This window comes from Bos indicus x Bos taurus, chromosome 28 (genome assembly GCF_003369695.1).
Source record: "Bos indicus x Bos taurus breed Angus x Brahman F1 hybrid chromosome 28, Bos_hybrid_MaternalHap_v2.0, whole genome shotgun sequence".
NCBI classification, from domain to species: Eukaryota; Metazoa; Chordata; class Mammalia; order Artiodactyla; family Bovidae; genus Bos; species Bos indicus x Bos taurus.
This window is the reverse complement of record NC_040103.1, coordinates 23363679-23380799: the sequence shown is the minus strand read 5'-3', so window position 1 is coordinate 23380799 and position 17121 is coordinate 23363679. Positions and strand designations below refer to the sequence as shown.

Sequence of the window (17121 nt, the reverse complement as noted above, 5' to 3'; positions counted from 1 at the left end):
CCCTCAATCCCTCCCAGCATCAGAGTCTTTTCCAGTGAGTCAACTCTTCGCATGAGGTGGCAAAAGTATTGGAGTTTCAACTTTAGCATCAGTCCTTCCAAAGAACACCAGGATTGATCTCCTTTAGAATTAACTGGTTCGATCTCCTTGCAGTCCAAGGGATTCTCAAGAGTCTTCTCCAACACCACAGTTCAAAAGCATCAATTCTTCAGTGCTCAGCTTTCTTCATAGTCCAACTCTCACATCCATACATGATCACTGGAAAAACCATAGCCTTGACTAGATGGACTTTTGTTGGCAACGTAATGTCTCTGCTTTTCAATATGCTATCTAGGTTGGTCATAACTTTCCTTGCAAGGAGTAAGCATCTTTTAATTTCATGGCTGCAATCACCATCTGCAATGATTTTGGAGCCCCCCAAAATAAAGTCTGACACTGTTTCCACTGTTTCCCCATCTATTTCCCATGAAGTGATGGGACCAGATGCCATGATCTTCGTTTTCTGAATGTTGAGATTTAAGCCAACTTTTTCACTCTCCAACTTTTTCACCAGGCTTCCCTGGTGGCTCAGAGGTTAAAGCATCTGCCTCCAATGCAGAAGACCCAGGTTCAATCCCTGAGTCAGGAAGATCCCCTGGAGAAGGAAATGGCAACCCACTCCAGTATTCTTGCCTGGAGAATCCCATGGACAGAGAAGCCTGGTAGGCTACAGTCCACAGGGTTGCAAAGAGTCGGACATGACTGAGCGACTTCACTTTCACTTCACTTTTCACTCTCCTCTTTCACTTTCATCAAGAGGCTTTTAAGTTCTCTTCACTTTCTGCCATAAGGGTGGTGTCATCTGCATAGCTGAGGTTATTGATATTTCTCCTGGCAATCTTGATTCTAGCTTGTGCTTCTTCCAGCCCAGAGTTTCTCATGATGTACTCTGCATATATGTTAAATAAGCAGGGTGACAATATACAGCCTTAATGTATTCCTTTTCCTATTTGGAACCAGTCTGTTGTTCCATGTTCAGTTGTAACTGTTGATTCCTGACTTGCATATAGATTTCTCAAGAGGCAGGTCAGGTGGTCTGGTATTCCCATCTCTTTCAGAATTTTCCACAGTTTATTGTGATCCACATAGTCAAAGGCTTTGGCATAGTCAATAAAGCAGAAATAGATGTTTTTCTGGAACTCTCTTGCTTTTTCGATGATCCAGCAGATGTTGGCAATTTTGATCTTTGGTTCCTCTGCCTTTTGTAAAATCAGCTTGAACATCTGGAAGTTTATGGTTCACATATTGCTGAAGCCTAGCTTGGAGAATTTTGAGCATTACTTTACAAGCGTGTGAGATGAGTGCAATTGTGCAGTAGTTTGAGCATTTTTTGGCATTGCCTTTCTTTGGGATTGGAATGAAAACTGACCTTTTCCAGTCCTGTGGCCACTGCTGAGTTTTCCAAATTTGCTGGCATTTTGAGTGCAGCACTTTTAGAGCATCATCTTCCAGGATTTGGAATAGCTCAACTGGAATTCCATCACCTCCACTAGCTTTGTTCATAGTGATGCTTTCTAAGGCCCACTTGACTTCACATTCCAGGATGGTTGGCTCTAGGTGAGTGATCACACCATTGTGATTATCTGGGTCATGAAGATCTTTTTTGTACAGTTCTTCTATGTATTCTTGGCACCTCTTAAAATTTTCTGCTTCTGTTAGGTCCATACCATTTCTGTCCTTTATCAAACCCATCTTTGCAGGAAATGTTCCCTTGGTATCTCTAATTTTCTTGAAGAGATATCTAGCCTTTTCTATTCTGTTGTTTTCCTCTATTTCTTTGCATTGATCACTGAGGAAGGCTTTCTTATCTCTCCTTGCTATTCTTTGGAACTCTGCATTCAGATGCTTATATCTTTCCTTTTCTCCTTTGTTTTTCCCTTCTCTTCTTTTCACAGCTATTTGTAAGGCCTCCCCAAACAGCCATTTAGTTCAGAGCTTTTAAACTTCATGTAACTCAGAGTACCTGTCGTTTTTGTGTGTTTAAAGATGTGACTGTCCGTGAGAGGCCTTGAGGTTCACTATTGTTTACAGTGATTTTGAATTTGTTGCCATATCTGCAATTTGATATATATATATAGAATTAGCTTTGTCTTTCAAACATTTATAGTCTCAAATTATTTTGTAATAATTGTGTTGTGTGGGATGACCCAGAGGGATGGTATGGGGAGGGAGGAAGAGGAGGGTTCAGGATGGGGAACACGTGTATACCTGTGGCGGATTCACGTTGATGTATGGCAAAACCAATACAATGTTGTAAAGTTAAAAAAATTAAAAAAAAGTATCAAAAAAAATACAATGTGAAATAATTGTGTTGTGGAAGAGCACAATTATTACAATTATCTTTAAGGTAGATCACTATTGTTTCACTCATATTTATGTGGTAACCTTGAGATTCAGAACTTTTTATATAGTTTCAGAAAGATATTTCTGGTAGAAGCATTTAGGCAGCATGATGTTATTCATGCTAAGGAATTATTGAAGATATCCTTATGAGAGTTGCAAGAGGTAGCTTCACTCCTGTAATGTGAGATAGACATGCCAAAAGAAATACAAATAGCAAATAAACATAGAAAAATATGTTAAATCTAATCAGCATTAAAATTTGCATTATATCAATTTTGATCTCTGTGTGTGTGTGTGTATACTCAGTTTTGTTCAACTCTTTGGTGACCCCATGGACTATAGTCTACCAGGCTTCTCTGCCCATGGATTTTCCAGGCAAGAATACTGAAGTGGGTTGCTGTTTCCTACTCACATATGAAACTGTAAATGCGATCTTAAAATGTCTACATTCCAGTGTGGTGAAATAATTACTTTCACAGCTACTAGATGGAAGTAGGTATAATACAAATTATCAGAAAAACAATGTGGTACTATGGATCAAAAATGCTAAATCTAAGTCTATGCATTTTGACATATAGAAATGTATTATAAGGAAACAATCAAAGATAGAACAAAAGTTTAATGGACAAGGCCATTTAAAATCCCCCTCCAGTATTTTTATGTTATGTATTATTCAAACGTACATCAATAGCACAATAATTCAATTATTACATTTTAATATCCTGGAACAATATGAAGACATTAAAATTTATATTTTTGAAGGATTTTAGTGACTTGAAAATTGCTAATAATGCAATATGTGTGCTCAGTTGCTCAGTCATTTCCGACTCTTTGAGGCCTCTTGGACTATAGCCCACCAGTCTCCTCCATCCATGGGATTTCCCAGGCAAGAATACTGGAGTGAGTTGCCATTTCCTTCTCCAATAGTGTAATAATAAGTTATAAAAAGAAGACATAAAAGTGATATCTGTATGGTTCCAAATATATATGTGTAAATGATACCTATGCATAGATACAAAAATATTTGCTGGTGGTTTTATCTTTCTGTTGCTTTTATGTTTACATTACATTTCTTATTAATTCTTAGCTTCCCTGGTAGCTAAGCAGAGAAGGCAATGGTACCCCACTCTAGTACTCTTGCCTGGAAAATCCCATGGATGGAGGAGCCTGGAAGGCTGCAGTCCATGGGGTCGCTGAGGGTCAGACACAACTGAACGACTTCACTTTCACTTTTCACTTTCAAGCATTGGAGAAGGAAATGGCAACCCACTCCAGTGTTCTTATCTGGAGAATCCTAGGGATGGGGGAGCCTGGTGGGCTGCCGTCTATGGGGTCACACAGAGTCGGACACAACTGAAGTGACTTAGCAGCTGGTAGCTAAGACAGTAAAGAATCTGCCTGCAATCCGTTCTGCCTGAACTGAACAACCCAGGTTCAGTTCCTGGGTCAGAAAGATTCCCTGGAGAAGGAAATGACAACCCACTCCAGTATTCTTGCATGGAGAATTCCATGGACAGAGGAGCCTTGTGGGCTACAGTCCATGGGGTCACAAAGAGTCAGACATGACTGAGTGACTAATACATTAATTCTTGATATTTTAAAGGCATTTTGCAATGAGCAATTTTGCTTTTGCTTTCAGAAAATAGAGCAATAGATGCTATATTAAAAGAAACAGCTCAGAAAAAAACTGGAAATAGAACTGCCTTATGATCCAGCAATCCCACTGCTGGGCATATACACTGAGGAAACCAGAAGGGAAAGAGACACGTGTACCCCAATGTTCATTGCAGCACTGTTTATAATAGCCAGGACATGGAAGCAACCTAGATGCCCATCAGCAGATGAATGGATAAGAAAGCTGCGGTACATATACACAATGGAGTATTACTCAGCCATTAAAAAGAATACATTTGAATCAGTTCTAATAAGATGGATGAAACTGGAACCTATTATACAGAGTGAAGTAAGCCAGAAAGAAAAACACCAATACAGTATACTAACGCATATATATGGAATTTAGAAAGACGGTAACAATAACCCTGTGTACGAGACTGCAAAAGAGACACCGATGTATAAATCAGTCTTATGGACTCTGTGGGAGAGGGAGAGGGTGGGGAGATTTGGGAGAATAGCATTGAAACATGTATAATATCATGTATGAAACGAGTCGCCAGTCCAGGTTCGATGCACGATACTGGATGCTTGGGGCTGGTGCACTGGGACGACCCAGAGGGAGGGTAGGGGAGGGAGGAGGGAGGAGGGTTCAGGTTGGGGAACTCGGGTATACCTGTGGCGGATTCATTTCGATATTTGGCAAAACTAATACAATATTGTAAAGTTTAAAAATAAAATAAAATAAAAATAAATAAAATAGAAATATATGTATTTAGACTCCACCTATTAAAAGTGTACATGTTGGATTCAATATGATGCTATATATTCAAGTTCATAGTCACTCATTCATTCTTCTTCATATGAATATGCATTAAGGAGCTTCTTTGTGTTAGGTGCTGTTCATGGTACTGACCATATGATCCTTTTGTTTCATAGAATTTCCTGGATCCAGTCTCTTTTTTCCATTTATTTTAAGATTTATTAACTTTATTCATATCCAGTTTCTTCCCCCCATATATGGTATTCTATAAGTGGATTTTCTCCAGCTTAAATTTATGGTCTTTTAAAAAAAGTTTATTTCCTTTAATGTCAAAGAAACATAAATATGTTTGTATGTATATATATTTTTAGATACATCATATCTATCATATTTATTCAGATATACTTTCTTAAACAGCCTTAGTCTTTACCTGCTGTAATCTAGAATCTGTCTGTCTCTTGGTTTTGTTTTGTAAACATGTAGAAATTAAAAAAACTATAGCAGAATCCATTGCCAGTGACACACTAATCTTGTTTGATGTCAATGGGAGATAGTGCTATGATCTTGAATAATTCCAATAAGTCCTGTGGGTTTTTGGCAATTTGTTTCTAGGAACAGATTGAATTTTTCAGCCTCGGTAGTCATGGGGCAAAGAATTGCCTGTAAGTGGGAACTTGATGGTCAGGGTGTTTCCTCAGTTATAACTATAACTTATGTTTTTATATAAAGAAGGGGAAAACAATTCCATAACTATTTAAAAAATCTATTTGAGAATATAGAGAATTCTTAAAATTTGAAATACATTAAATCATGGATTTCATTATTATTCAAGGAGTACAACAGCTTCCAGCTTTCTAATAATCTATTAACTGTTATTGTTGAGTTGAACTTTTTAAGGGGGTATATTCCATGTTAATCAGGATTTCATATGTCCAGACATATTATATTTAATATTTCTTAAGTAGTACTCTTTGAAAGCATTGCATAAAATTAATGATAACTCAGATTTACTAAAGAGATTATTTTTTATCCCTGGCACATTCATCTTACCTTATGGTTGATCTCAAAATATTCTAAAGACTTCCTTCTTAGATTTTCCATTTATTATCTTAATGATGTTTAAAAAATCAGTTCTCATTCTGTCTGGGAATGTGATTTTTTTTTTCTTTTCTTTTTTTAGGGAATGTGATTTTTAATGAATTGTCCTCACAGTTCTGCCTCACATATGGTTGTATTTTCTGTGTGTAAGGATTAAAGGTGTGCGGAGGTGGGGATGCAAATAGTGGTTGAAATCCTGCAGTGCTGAGGAAAAGGTGCCATTGTTAATTCATCTAGCCAGATGCAGCAATTTGTTTGTTTGTTTATTATTGTTGTTGTTCAGTTGCTAAGTCGTGTCTGACTCTTATATGACTCCACAGACTGCAGCCTGCCAGGCTTCTCTGTCCATGGGATTTCCCAGGCAAGAATATTGGAGTGGGTTGCCAATTCCTTCTCCAGGGTATCTTCCCAACCCAGGGACTAAAAACCCATCTTCTCCCTTGGCAGGCAGATTCTTCACCACAGAGCCACCAGGGAAGCCCTTGTAAATTATTTAATGTAATTTATTCAAATGTTACCTATATGTATCTGGCCTTATATAATGGGCAATATTTTAATTGTTAAAAAATTGAGTATCATGGTTCTTGATAAGGCTAAAGTATGTGTATATGTACATGTTCACATACTTAAAGTCTTGCACTTCTAGACAACGAATCTAATTTTTTTCATCCCCTTGTTACTATTCTCCGTTGTTCATTACCAGAAAGTGAAGTTGCTCAGTCGTGTCCGACTTTTTGCGATCCCATGGACTGTAGTCTACCAGGCTTCTCTGTCCATGGAATTTTCCAAGCAAGAGTACTGGAGTGGGGTGCCATTTCCTACTCCAGGGGATCTTCCTGACCCAGGGATCGAACCCAGGTCTCCTGAATTGCAGGCAGACGCTTTACCCTCTGAGCACCAGGGAAGCCCTCATTACCAGAACTATCAATAATTCTAATGAAGTGTTAGTAATTGCCTGATCCTAATAAATTTTACCAGGTTTTATGTTAGATGCCCAATGTTTCTTCTTCCTCTTGGAACTTGTATTTTAACAATTGCAACAATATATATAAATGTAAGCTAGACTGCCTCATTCAAAATACAAAAATATTTCTGTTCTCCTTATCCCATTTCTTTGAGTTTGAAATAGAGGATGAATGAAGGAAAGCATAAGAAAAAACCACTAAACATGTCTTAGGAGTACTACTAGTTTTGTGTGGGGTAATGCAAAGATATGGCAACGTGAGTGCCCACTGATTTATGACATTGGCTTTTTCTCCTAGCAAGTTGTAAGTACATGGTTCCCCAGTCAATGATCATGTTGAACTTACTGTGGTTTCATTCTTTTCTTAGCAATTAGGGAAAGGACATTTTGTTGTTATTGTTGTTAATTTTAAGTCCTGCTTCCCCACCCCTCCCACTGAAGATTATAAGTTCCATTAGATTTATCACACTAAAACTGATCCACACCTGGGTCTGTTAAAAAGCCTCTTTGAATCTGGTAGCTTACTTTTAGCTATTCCTTTATATAAGCTGAAAGGTAATTTCCTGAAATTTTCTCTACAAAACCATTTTGTGCTTGGTTGAGTTAATGCAGTTGCATGGTAATTCCTTAAAAATCATAAAAAATCATATGACAGTTGGTTCTCTTAAAAAATAATGAAATCCAAATAAATTTATTTTATAATACATCATACAAAGAATCTTTAAGGATTAATTATATCATGGTGAAAATTTATATATCAAAAGTGGGAATAAGATTATCTTTACTTAAAAAATTAATGTAATTGGCTAAAATATGATTTAAAGGAATTTTATCTACTAAATTTTGACTGGAAATAGGGGATTTTTATATAGTTTCTGGTAATAATTAACTCGTTTTCCTTTACTAATGCCAATGAATAAAATGACTAACGTGTATTGAAGTTTTTCTATATACCAGAAGCTTCTCTATTTTTCACAATAGTGCTGTGAAATAAGAGCTATTATTGTCCCAGTTTTATAAATGAAGAAACAAACAAGCAGTCATCTTGAGTAATTTATCAAAGTACAAGAGATAAAGGAATCAATCTTGAGTCCTGACCACAATGCTATACAATGCTTTTACTGCACTCAACTATGCTAAGCTGATGCCACACCCAGACTTATTCAATGCCTGCAAAGCAACCCACTGGTTTTGGAAACAGCCCAGGAGGGTACATTTCTTCCAAAATTATTTTATAACTGTAAGAAGGCACACTTCATGAAATTAATATATGCACTTAACATAGAAAATGATATGGAAGCTGAAAAGCACTGTTTTATATCCCCATATTATGTATTTTTAGAAATGTATGCATTCCCTGACAGAGCAAGGAAGTAAGGGAAGATGGAAGAGAGGAAATAATTTTGCTTTGGAAGGACAGCCAGTCAATTCAATTCAGTCACTTAATCATGTCTGACTCTTTGCGACCCCATGAATTGCTGCACGCCAGGCCTCCCTGTCCATCACCAACTCCTGGAGTTCACTCAAACTCACGTCCATTGAGTTGGTGATGCCATCCAGCCATCTCATCCTCTGTCATCCCCTTCTCCTCCTGCCCCCAGTCCTTCCCAGCATTAGAGTCTTTTCCAATGAGTCAACTCTTCGCATGAGGTGGCCAAAGTACTGGAGTTTCAGCTTTAGCATCATTCCTTCCAAAGAAATCCCAGGGCTGATCTCCTTCAGAATGGACTGGTTGGATGTCCAAGGGACTCTCAAGAATCTTCTCCAACACCACAGTTCAAAAGCATCAATTCTTCGGCACTCAGGTTTCTTCACAGTCCAACTCTCACATCCATACATGACTACTGGAAAACCATAGCCTTGTAATCCTTCTCAATACATGGAAGTTGCTTAGAGATTTGGGGAGCTGTTTTGCTCTCCTGGGAATATTTAGTTTGGTTTCATTATGTGGGAAAAAGCTTTAAAATGAAACCCAAAGAAAACTAGTGTATAAATCTAGGAGACTGCCTACCTCCACCCACAACTCCTAGCTGCCTCTCTGGCACGGAACAAAGAACAGAGCCTGGCCCACGACTGGCACTCACCAACCACTAGCCAGCAGAACAGAGGCAAGGATTTTGAGGAAGGGGGCATTTGCTTGTGTTTTAATTCAAGAGGTAAAATGTGGGGATTTTATCATAGAACTCACCCTCTTATTAATTTTAATAAGCTTTAATTTTTTATCATTTGCAAATGTATTTTTTCTGTTAAGTATATTTCTAAGCACAGGCTTTATATTAGGCAGGGTTTAATTCTGAGATTTGATTTGAACTTGACTGATCTGTGAAAGGGAAAGCCTAGTCATCCCAGATCTGTTTGGGTTTATGGTTCATTCTTCTGCTTTCTCTCTTCATCTCTTCTTTCTACTCCTATGTTGCCTTAAGAGCTTTAGGGAAAAATCCTGAACTTCTGGAAGAAGAGAAAATGCAAGCTCCAGGCTAAGTGGTGACTCTGTCCTGTGATGGTCAGCAAGGAAGGATGAGAGTTTCTCTGAAGTGAACCAAAAGTCACCTGACAGACATACTTATACTTGGTTTATAAGCATAATGGTGAAGGTCTCTTAAGAGTCACGTCTATTCTAAAGTGAGGCAACACCCATGCAGGTACACTCCCTAGGAAAAAGGAATCCTGGCCCCTAATTCATGAAGATCTGCAATTACTACCATCTGATGAACATTTTATTCATTTTCTTGTTTTCTTGTCTTCTTCCAACCCACTCTCTTTGTGTCTCAGTTTTTAAAAATACAAAAAGTATGAGAAACAATCTTCAATGATTTATGAAAAACACATTGCTTCTAGCTCTTTCTATCTCAGTAACTAAGAATTCTAGATTGACTGAAAGTGGATAACATTTTTTTTTTTCTCCATTATAGAATTCTCATACCTCATATTTGTTTAAGGAGAGACAAGAATCTTTTTACAAATTCATGAAACAGTGTGACAAAGTTTTTCCTATGAATTTGCTGTGGATAAAAATCCATACACAGATAAAGCTTCTTGGATAATAAATCCTTGAGAATGTGGCAACTTTGCCTTCTAGTGCAAATTCTACCCAGCTTCACCTTTTTTCTTTGCCACTAGTCCTCTCAGATGATTCCATCTTACCCTGCTCCTCCTCATGGATAGTCTTAGCCTCCTTCTATTTTTAGACCTATGTTCTAGACACCATATATACCTTGCCTTGAAAAGGGACCTAAACATCATTTTTGTGGGAACTGTCAGGGTTAGGGTTAGCCTAATCAACACCTGAGGTTGCTGGCAATTCATGTGACACCAATCCCATCCTGTCCTGTTCTTACACTTCCTTGGGCATTTTAAAATGCTCTATTTTTTACTCTTCCACCTTGAAAGTAATAGGCCTGCAGAGAGAACTGGAACAAGGAGCATCTTTTTCAAATGCCCAGGCACTTTGCATATAAAATTCCATTTGAGACACATTGGTGACATTTCCCACATAACAGACAAATAACTGAGGCTTAGTTCTGTGTGCTTAGTTGCTCAGTCACGTCCGACTGTTTAAGACCCCATGGACTTCAGCCCACAAAGCTCCTCTGTCCATGGAGTTCTCCAGGCAAAAATACTGGTTTGGGTTGCCATGCCCTCCTCCAGGGAATCTTCCCAGCACAGGGATCGAACCCAGATCTCCTGCATTTCAGGGGAATTCTTTACTGACAGCCTAAAAACTGAGGCTTAGAGAGGTCAGTTATTTCCCAACATTACATAGCTCACAAGTGGTAGAGATGGAGTTCAAAGCTATGTTTGTTTGTCTCAAAGCTCTTGTTTGTCCATGACACCATGAAGCAGCATCCCTTTTGTGAGGGCACCGTCCCATACAGTCATCAGTTGCTAGTTAATGCTTATGATATTTCTATAGCAAATACCAGGCACTAGCTTTGTTTCATCTCAAGCACCATGTTTAAAACAATCTTAGGCAATTTACAGAGTATGATACAGTTTTTGCAAGTAGAATTATGTGTGCTTCTTACTGCAGTGGATAAATGTGCTAGTATTCACAGAAGATAAGATTAAAAGAATCTCTTCATTCAATCATTTAGTCAACAACTATTTAATAGATGCATGCTTTATACCAGACACTAGGGATGTATCTGTGAACATAACAGACAAAACTACTTGCTGTTATGGAATGCCTTATTGGGGAAGACACAAGCAAATAAAATACACATGCCATTATATGGTGATAGTTTCTCTGGAGAACGATAAAACAAAGATAAAAGTAAAACAGTTTTAAGTAGAAGGGATCATGAAGGCCTTACCGAGGGGACATTTGAGTAAAGACCTGGCAGAAATTAGGAAGTAAGCCACGTGGACGTCTGAAGGGGAGACTGTTGCAGCCACGGGGAACAAGTAAGAGGCCCTGAAGAATGTGCCTGTGTGTAACGGGCCAGGAGCTGTAAGCCATGAGGTCAGAAAGAAGATACACCTCAGTGCTGTAGGGTGTTGAGGCCTTGCTGTTCACACTGAAGGAAACGGGGAAGCTGTTAGAGGGTTTTGGACAAAAAAGGACATACTATGACTTATGTTTTGAAAGATCACTCTAGCTGACATTTTCAGATGGAATGAAGGTGGAAATTAATTAGGTGGCTACAGCTAAACCAGGCCAGGAATTTCATGTCTTGAGCCAGAGTGCTGGTAGTAGTGTTGTAGGAAGATGCCAGATTCTGGTTATGTTTAGAATGTGTCTTCTGATCACAGGATTTGGTAGTGGGTTCGAAGTGGATTTGAAAGGAATGGAGAAGCCTGAAGGATGACTTCAAAGACCTGAGCATGTCAATTAACTGGGCTGAGAATATTAAGGGATGAATAAGTTTAGTGGGGAGATCAGGATCATGGTTTTACATATGTTAAGTTTGAGATGTCTGTTACTCCTTTAAGAGGTGACGTTGAGAAGCCAATTGGATATATGAGTCTAGAATTCAGCAGTGAGGTCCAGGCTTTAGGCATAAATTTGGAGTCATCTGCATATGTCTGTATTAGTAGTCTTAGTGAAATATCTAAAAACATAAATTTAGATACAAAAGAGAAGAGATCTAAGGATTAATTTCTGAGTTACTCCAACATTAAGAGGTTGGTAGAAACTTCACAGGCGAAGCCAGCGAGGCAAGAAGAAAGTCAGTGGTGAGTTCTGTCCTTGAATTTACTGACAATAGCAGGTTAAAGAGAAAGAAGTGATCAGTTGTGTTCAATATTGCTGACATGTCAAGTAAGATGAAAACTGAGAATTGACATTAGAATTAGCAATACATTTCATTTGAGGGGAGCAGTTTCAGTGGAATTGTGGGACGGAAAACTGGAGTGATTTAAAGAGACAAACTGTATAGCAGACATGACAGACACCAATGAAAATCACCAATATTACCATAACATATTATAGTTATTACAGCTAACTTTAAAGAGAGTTTATGTTCTTCCTTTTTTTAAATGATGGCAGTTATCAGACCTAATGCAAGATCATGCTATTGACCATTTTATAAAGTCACACATATGTTACTATATCACGTTTGTGTATCTAATACTGTGATAACTATGTCGATATAATTAAATTAATCTTTCATTCTTTTTTAAAAGCATTTAAAAACATTGTTCTGAGGGTCCATGGGATTAAATAATAGTCTTAGCACAAAGACTTAAGACCCATCCTGTATTAGGTCACTATCAATACTTCTCTAGATTTTCCTTCTCCTTTTACCCTTTGCCAACACTGCCCATATCCCTATCCTATCACTCCCCCTTTTCCAATGGCACCTACCAAGTGGAATTAAAGTTTTCTATCAATCACAGATCCTACACTATCCTATTCCACATTTCCCCCTTAAAATTTGGTTTGGAATATTGTGGTATGAAGTGATACTTGCAAAGTGAAATGTATCTTTCAATAATTTTCAGAATGTCAAAGACAGAATATGTTCATAATATTTTGATTCAGTTAAATGCCTTGTGTTTCTCTTTTTTCTCTTATAGGCATTTGTGAATGATTACATTGTATTTTAATGCCACATATTATCTGAGACAATAATTCCAACTAGTAATTCGTACTATGCCCTAAAACTTTCTGAAGTTCACAACTACTTCTGTTTTGCTGTAGGCTTTCGAATGAGGCAGATTGAAAAATCCAATCAGACTTAGCTGGTATTTTCTGTGCAACATCTGGTCTGACAGCGAAAACTGTAGTCAGGCTTATAAATCAAAATGAAGCTGACTGGGAAGTGATGTAGAAATGCCCATGATTTTTGCAGATGATTTGAGATCATTTTTTATGTTAATATAATAGAACTAAAAATGAGCTGCTATATTTAAATTTTAAATATTTTCATTATGAAAATGGTTTTATTGTAATCACTTTACTAAAAAGTAAAGATAGATGCAGAGATAAGGCTGAGAGCTTGAGGAGAGCAAGGAGTGTATTTAGAGAGTCTGCTAGAGGTAAAGAAAAAGCTTTCTGAATAGCTATGAGGGTCAACTCATGGAAGCCTTTATACCTGGCTTGATGAGACATAGGAAAGGAAATAATGATAAACTCAGCATAGACTAGCCTTGAGATGATGCCAGCTCATGCTGGGAACCTTGGAATGGAATGTAGAGGTGGAGAGTTTATCCAATATTAGGGACTTGCCAAATGGCTTTGGTAGGAGATGGGGCCAAGAAAGGTAGCAGTTTGGGAATATCAGCGAAGCATCTCACTCTTGAGTTTCAGGCTGGATGGAGAGAAAAGTAAAGCTAGGAAAAGAAAAATAGGCCTAGAAATTAAGAAGGGCTCAAGATATGAGAGAGAATGAGGGCGAAGTAAGTTCATTTACATTGAGATTAGAAGACATGGAATGGAGGGCATTGGGATGAATAAGGTCATAGACTGTTAAAACTGGAAGTATCTGCAGAAATCATCTCCTATTTTCTAGGTGATTCAGAGAGATTAAGTCCCTTTCCAATATTCTTGCAAACAACCAGGGGCAAAATTCTTAGAACTCAGGGGACTAGATTTTCAATCTTTCTATACTTTTCATTCTCCTGATTCAGTTGTCCTGAAAGTGGAAAGAATATTCCTGACTCCTCTGAATAAAATAAATGAATTTAAGAAAGATTTCATTATCTCCCTTTAGCATGAGGATTGAAAATAGGAATAAAAATAGAAATGCTCTCTTGGCTTCTCATTAGAGAGTTCCCTAAGTATCCATCCAGGCTGGATGCTCTGTAAGTTTTCTCTGAAAATGCCACCATTATTGCTGAATATTTGGAAAAATGAAATTCTATAGAGAAAAGAATAAAAGTTTGTCAGAAAGATGGATCCGCTGCATTGAGACACTGAGCCAACTTCTGCTGTAGGCCTTTGCCCAGAGTCTGTGGATGTAGTAGCAGCAGGATGACCATGGCAACTATAATTTTTTCAACTTTTACCCTGTGGACACCAGTGCTCAGCAGGGCCTTTGCAGTAGTGCTGTGTGTACTTAAGAGAGAAGGGTCTGTTGAAAGGCTGTAGGGAAGAAATCATTCATTTGTAGTATATTTTCTTACCCTAAACAGAAGTATAACTACTTGGACAAGTTAAATTATATCTAGTCTATAAAGGGTGCTTTCAAGAACCTCTCACTTCTTCACTAATACATCTCTAAAGTGCATTTTAAGCCTTAAATCCTCACTCTCCCTGTCTTAATTTCCTTTACCTTTGTTTGAGCACTCATGTTTGGAGAATCTCAAAAAGTAAGAGTGTAAGAATCACAATTAGGGTAGCTTCCCCAGGGGTAAAAGGACAGAGGGGGTTTCTTTGTCAAATTTGGTTCTTGTGCTAGAATTTTAACTTGTTTTATTGGCTCTGGGGATTATGTTCTGGTTCCGGCTGAGTGAAAGCTTGCTTTGCTTTTGTTTTCTGAAAGTATTTAATAAAATGGCAGGATTCGCTTACTTGCTTATTGAATTCTTTTGCCTGGGAAACATGCAAATTCTGAACCCAGCTGCCTATTTGTGACAAAGAGATAGCTAATAATCTGAGCTATATGCGATTTTTTTTAAAAAAGCTTTTCAATTCTTTCTATAAGGGCAGAACTATCGTGCACAAAGTTAAGCCTTTTAGAGACTGGGTTTAAATCTGCTTTCTATTAATAGCTTTCTAAATAACCTTGAGGCACAGACAGTTTTACTTGCAAGAGAGCAGGTGTAGGAAAAAAGGCCTATGGCTTATTAACCAGTGAAAGTCAAGTTGCTAAATTTACCTGTTTCAATAGATCAGTTGGACCAATTAGAACATTTATTTTCTTCATTTCTCTTTTATTCAGTCTTCTCAAATGATACAGTAGATAGAATAAACTTTGGAGACTCTTCAGCCCAGATTCTTAGTTTTACAGAAGATAGTAATGAAGACCATCAGGGATGAAGGATCAGGATTCCATAGCTGGTGTGCTCAGGAACCACTGTTTGTCCCTCTAGACTGAAGCTGCCTCCCTCTTCATGCTGCTTGAGGCCCCAGATTCTAAATTTTATGAAATGTCTCAGTGGACCCCTGCCTCTCGCTGCTTCTGGTTATGTTTAGCCTTATATAGGGGTCACAAGGACACGTTCAGACAACAGAAGGAGTGGAACGGTGGTATTCTTAGTTCTCTAACTCACTGACTTGTCTGTTTGGGATGGTCTAACAAAAATACCATAGATTGGGTGGTTTGTAAACAACAGAAAGGTACTCCTCACAGTTCTGGAGGCTGGGGAGTTTAAGGCCAAGGAGTAAGCATGATCATTCTGAGGAAGGCCCTCTTCCTGTTTTATAAGTCATGCCTTCTGTGACTTCACATGTTAGTAGGAGCTTGGAATCTCTCTAGGGTCTCTCTTAAAACGCACCTGATCCCACGGAACCATGGCCTTGGAGGGTCTCTTGAAGGCCCCAACACCATCATTTGGGGGATTAGAATGTCAACATATGAATATGTGTGTGTGTGTGTGCTAAGCCACTTCAGTTCTGTCAAACTGTGCAACCCTATGAATATGTGTGTGTGTGTGCTAAGCCACTTCAGTTCTGTCAAACTGTGCAACCCTATGGACTGTAACCCACCAGTTTCTCTGTCCATGGGTTTCTCCAGAAAGGAATACTGGAGTGAGTTTCCATGCCCTCCTCCAGGGGATCTTCCTGACTCAGAGATCGAACCCATGTCTCCTGTGGCTCCTGCCTTGCCAGTGGATTCATTACCGCTGAGCCACCAAGGAAGCCCATATAAATTTGGCGGGGGTCGGAAGGATGCCAACATTCAGACCTTTGTCCTCACTCCGTGTCTAACTTGGCAGGGGCTGTAGTCGTGGTGGCCATGTCCTGCAGGCACAGCTTTCAGCAGTTGTGGCAACTTTAAGTTTTCCTTGTCCTTCTGCCATAGGGTGGTAATGGAGTCCTGTTGTTGTTGTCCCTGAGTGTCTCATCATCCTTTGATGGTTCCCTATACTCTGCCAAAACCTTTGCAAAAGTTTGCTCCATTAACTCTCTTGAGTCATCTCTTTTGAGTGTGTCATCTACTTCCTGCCAGAATCCAGAAAGACACACCTCCGGTAAACACTAGTGCTGGAATCAGGACCTGGGTCTTCTTATCCCATTCTAATACCCTTTCCACCTTGCCCAGAGGAAAAACCTCACCACCTCTTTCCTTCAGGGTCAAACCAACAGCTATAAAACTTCTGGATCTGCTTCTGAAGTGTTTTTGCTTGTGTCTTGTTTCCACTCTGGAAGTAATGCATTCTTTTGTCTTAATGAATGAGTAAATAGCAAATTTAAGATATAATGTTAATCAAAGGTTACATCTTACTTCTTTTTATCCATTTGGTGCAGTCAGATTCGAATGGGGAGGGGAGGTATTTGACCCTTGATAAAGTTGGGTATTTTACCATAAAATGAAACATGAAACCAAAGTCTCCATAAAAGCTGATGGATGACATCATCCTGTTTGTTCTCTGTTGCTCCTTAGGATATTCTCAGGAAATGTATTATTGACACACATCATGAGTTTCATCTCCACAGAGCTAGCTTGCATTATGCCTTTTTCCCACTTTCTTCTTTTTAATGATCACCCACTTTCCCTCACTTTTATTATTTCTTTTTCTGAGGCAAAGCTATTGGGGTTTCTGATGCCTCTCATTCACTTATACCATTCCCCCAAAAAAAAAAAAAAAATATCCCATACCCTGTAAGAGGTAAACAGGTAAGTGGTACTGTTCAGCCTCTCGCTAGATCAGTTTTCAGGCTTTTGGAGTGTGATTTATCATGGCTGAATTCAGTCAA

At 38.5% G+C, this 17121-nt stretch overlaps 2 protein-coding genes and 1 non-coding gene across 5 annotated transcripts in view; 2 read left to right on the top strand and 1 right to left on the bottom strand.

Moving 5' to 3' along the window:
- CTNNA3 (catenin alpha 3) overlaps window positions 1-17121 on the top strand; it is a 1910358-nt gene that overhangs the window by 769431 nt on the left and 1123806 nt on the right. The window lies entirely within an intron of this gene.
- Window positions 1-17121, bottom strand: part of LRRTM3 (leucine rich repeat transmembrane neuronal 3) — a 212636-nt gene that overhangs the window by 163243 nt on the left and 32272 nt on the right. The gene's annotated exons all lie outside the window — the stretch shown is intronic.
- On the top strand, window positions 557-629 carry TRNAW-CCA. Its single transcript has one exon. It is a non-coding gene; the product is annotated as a tRNA-Trp (tRNA).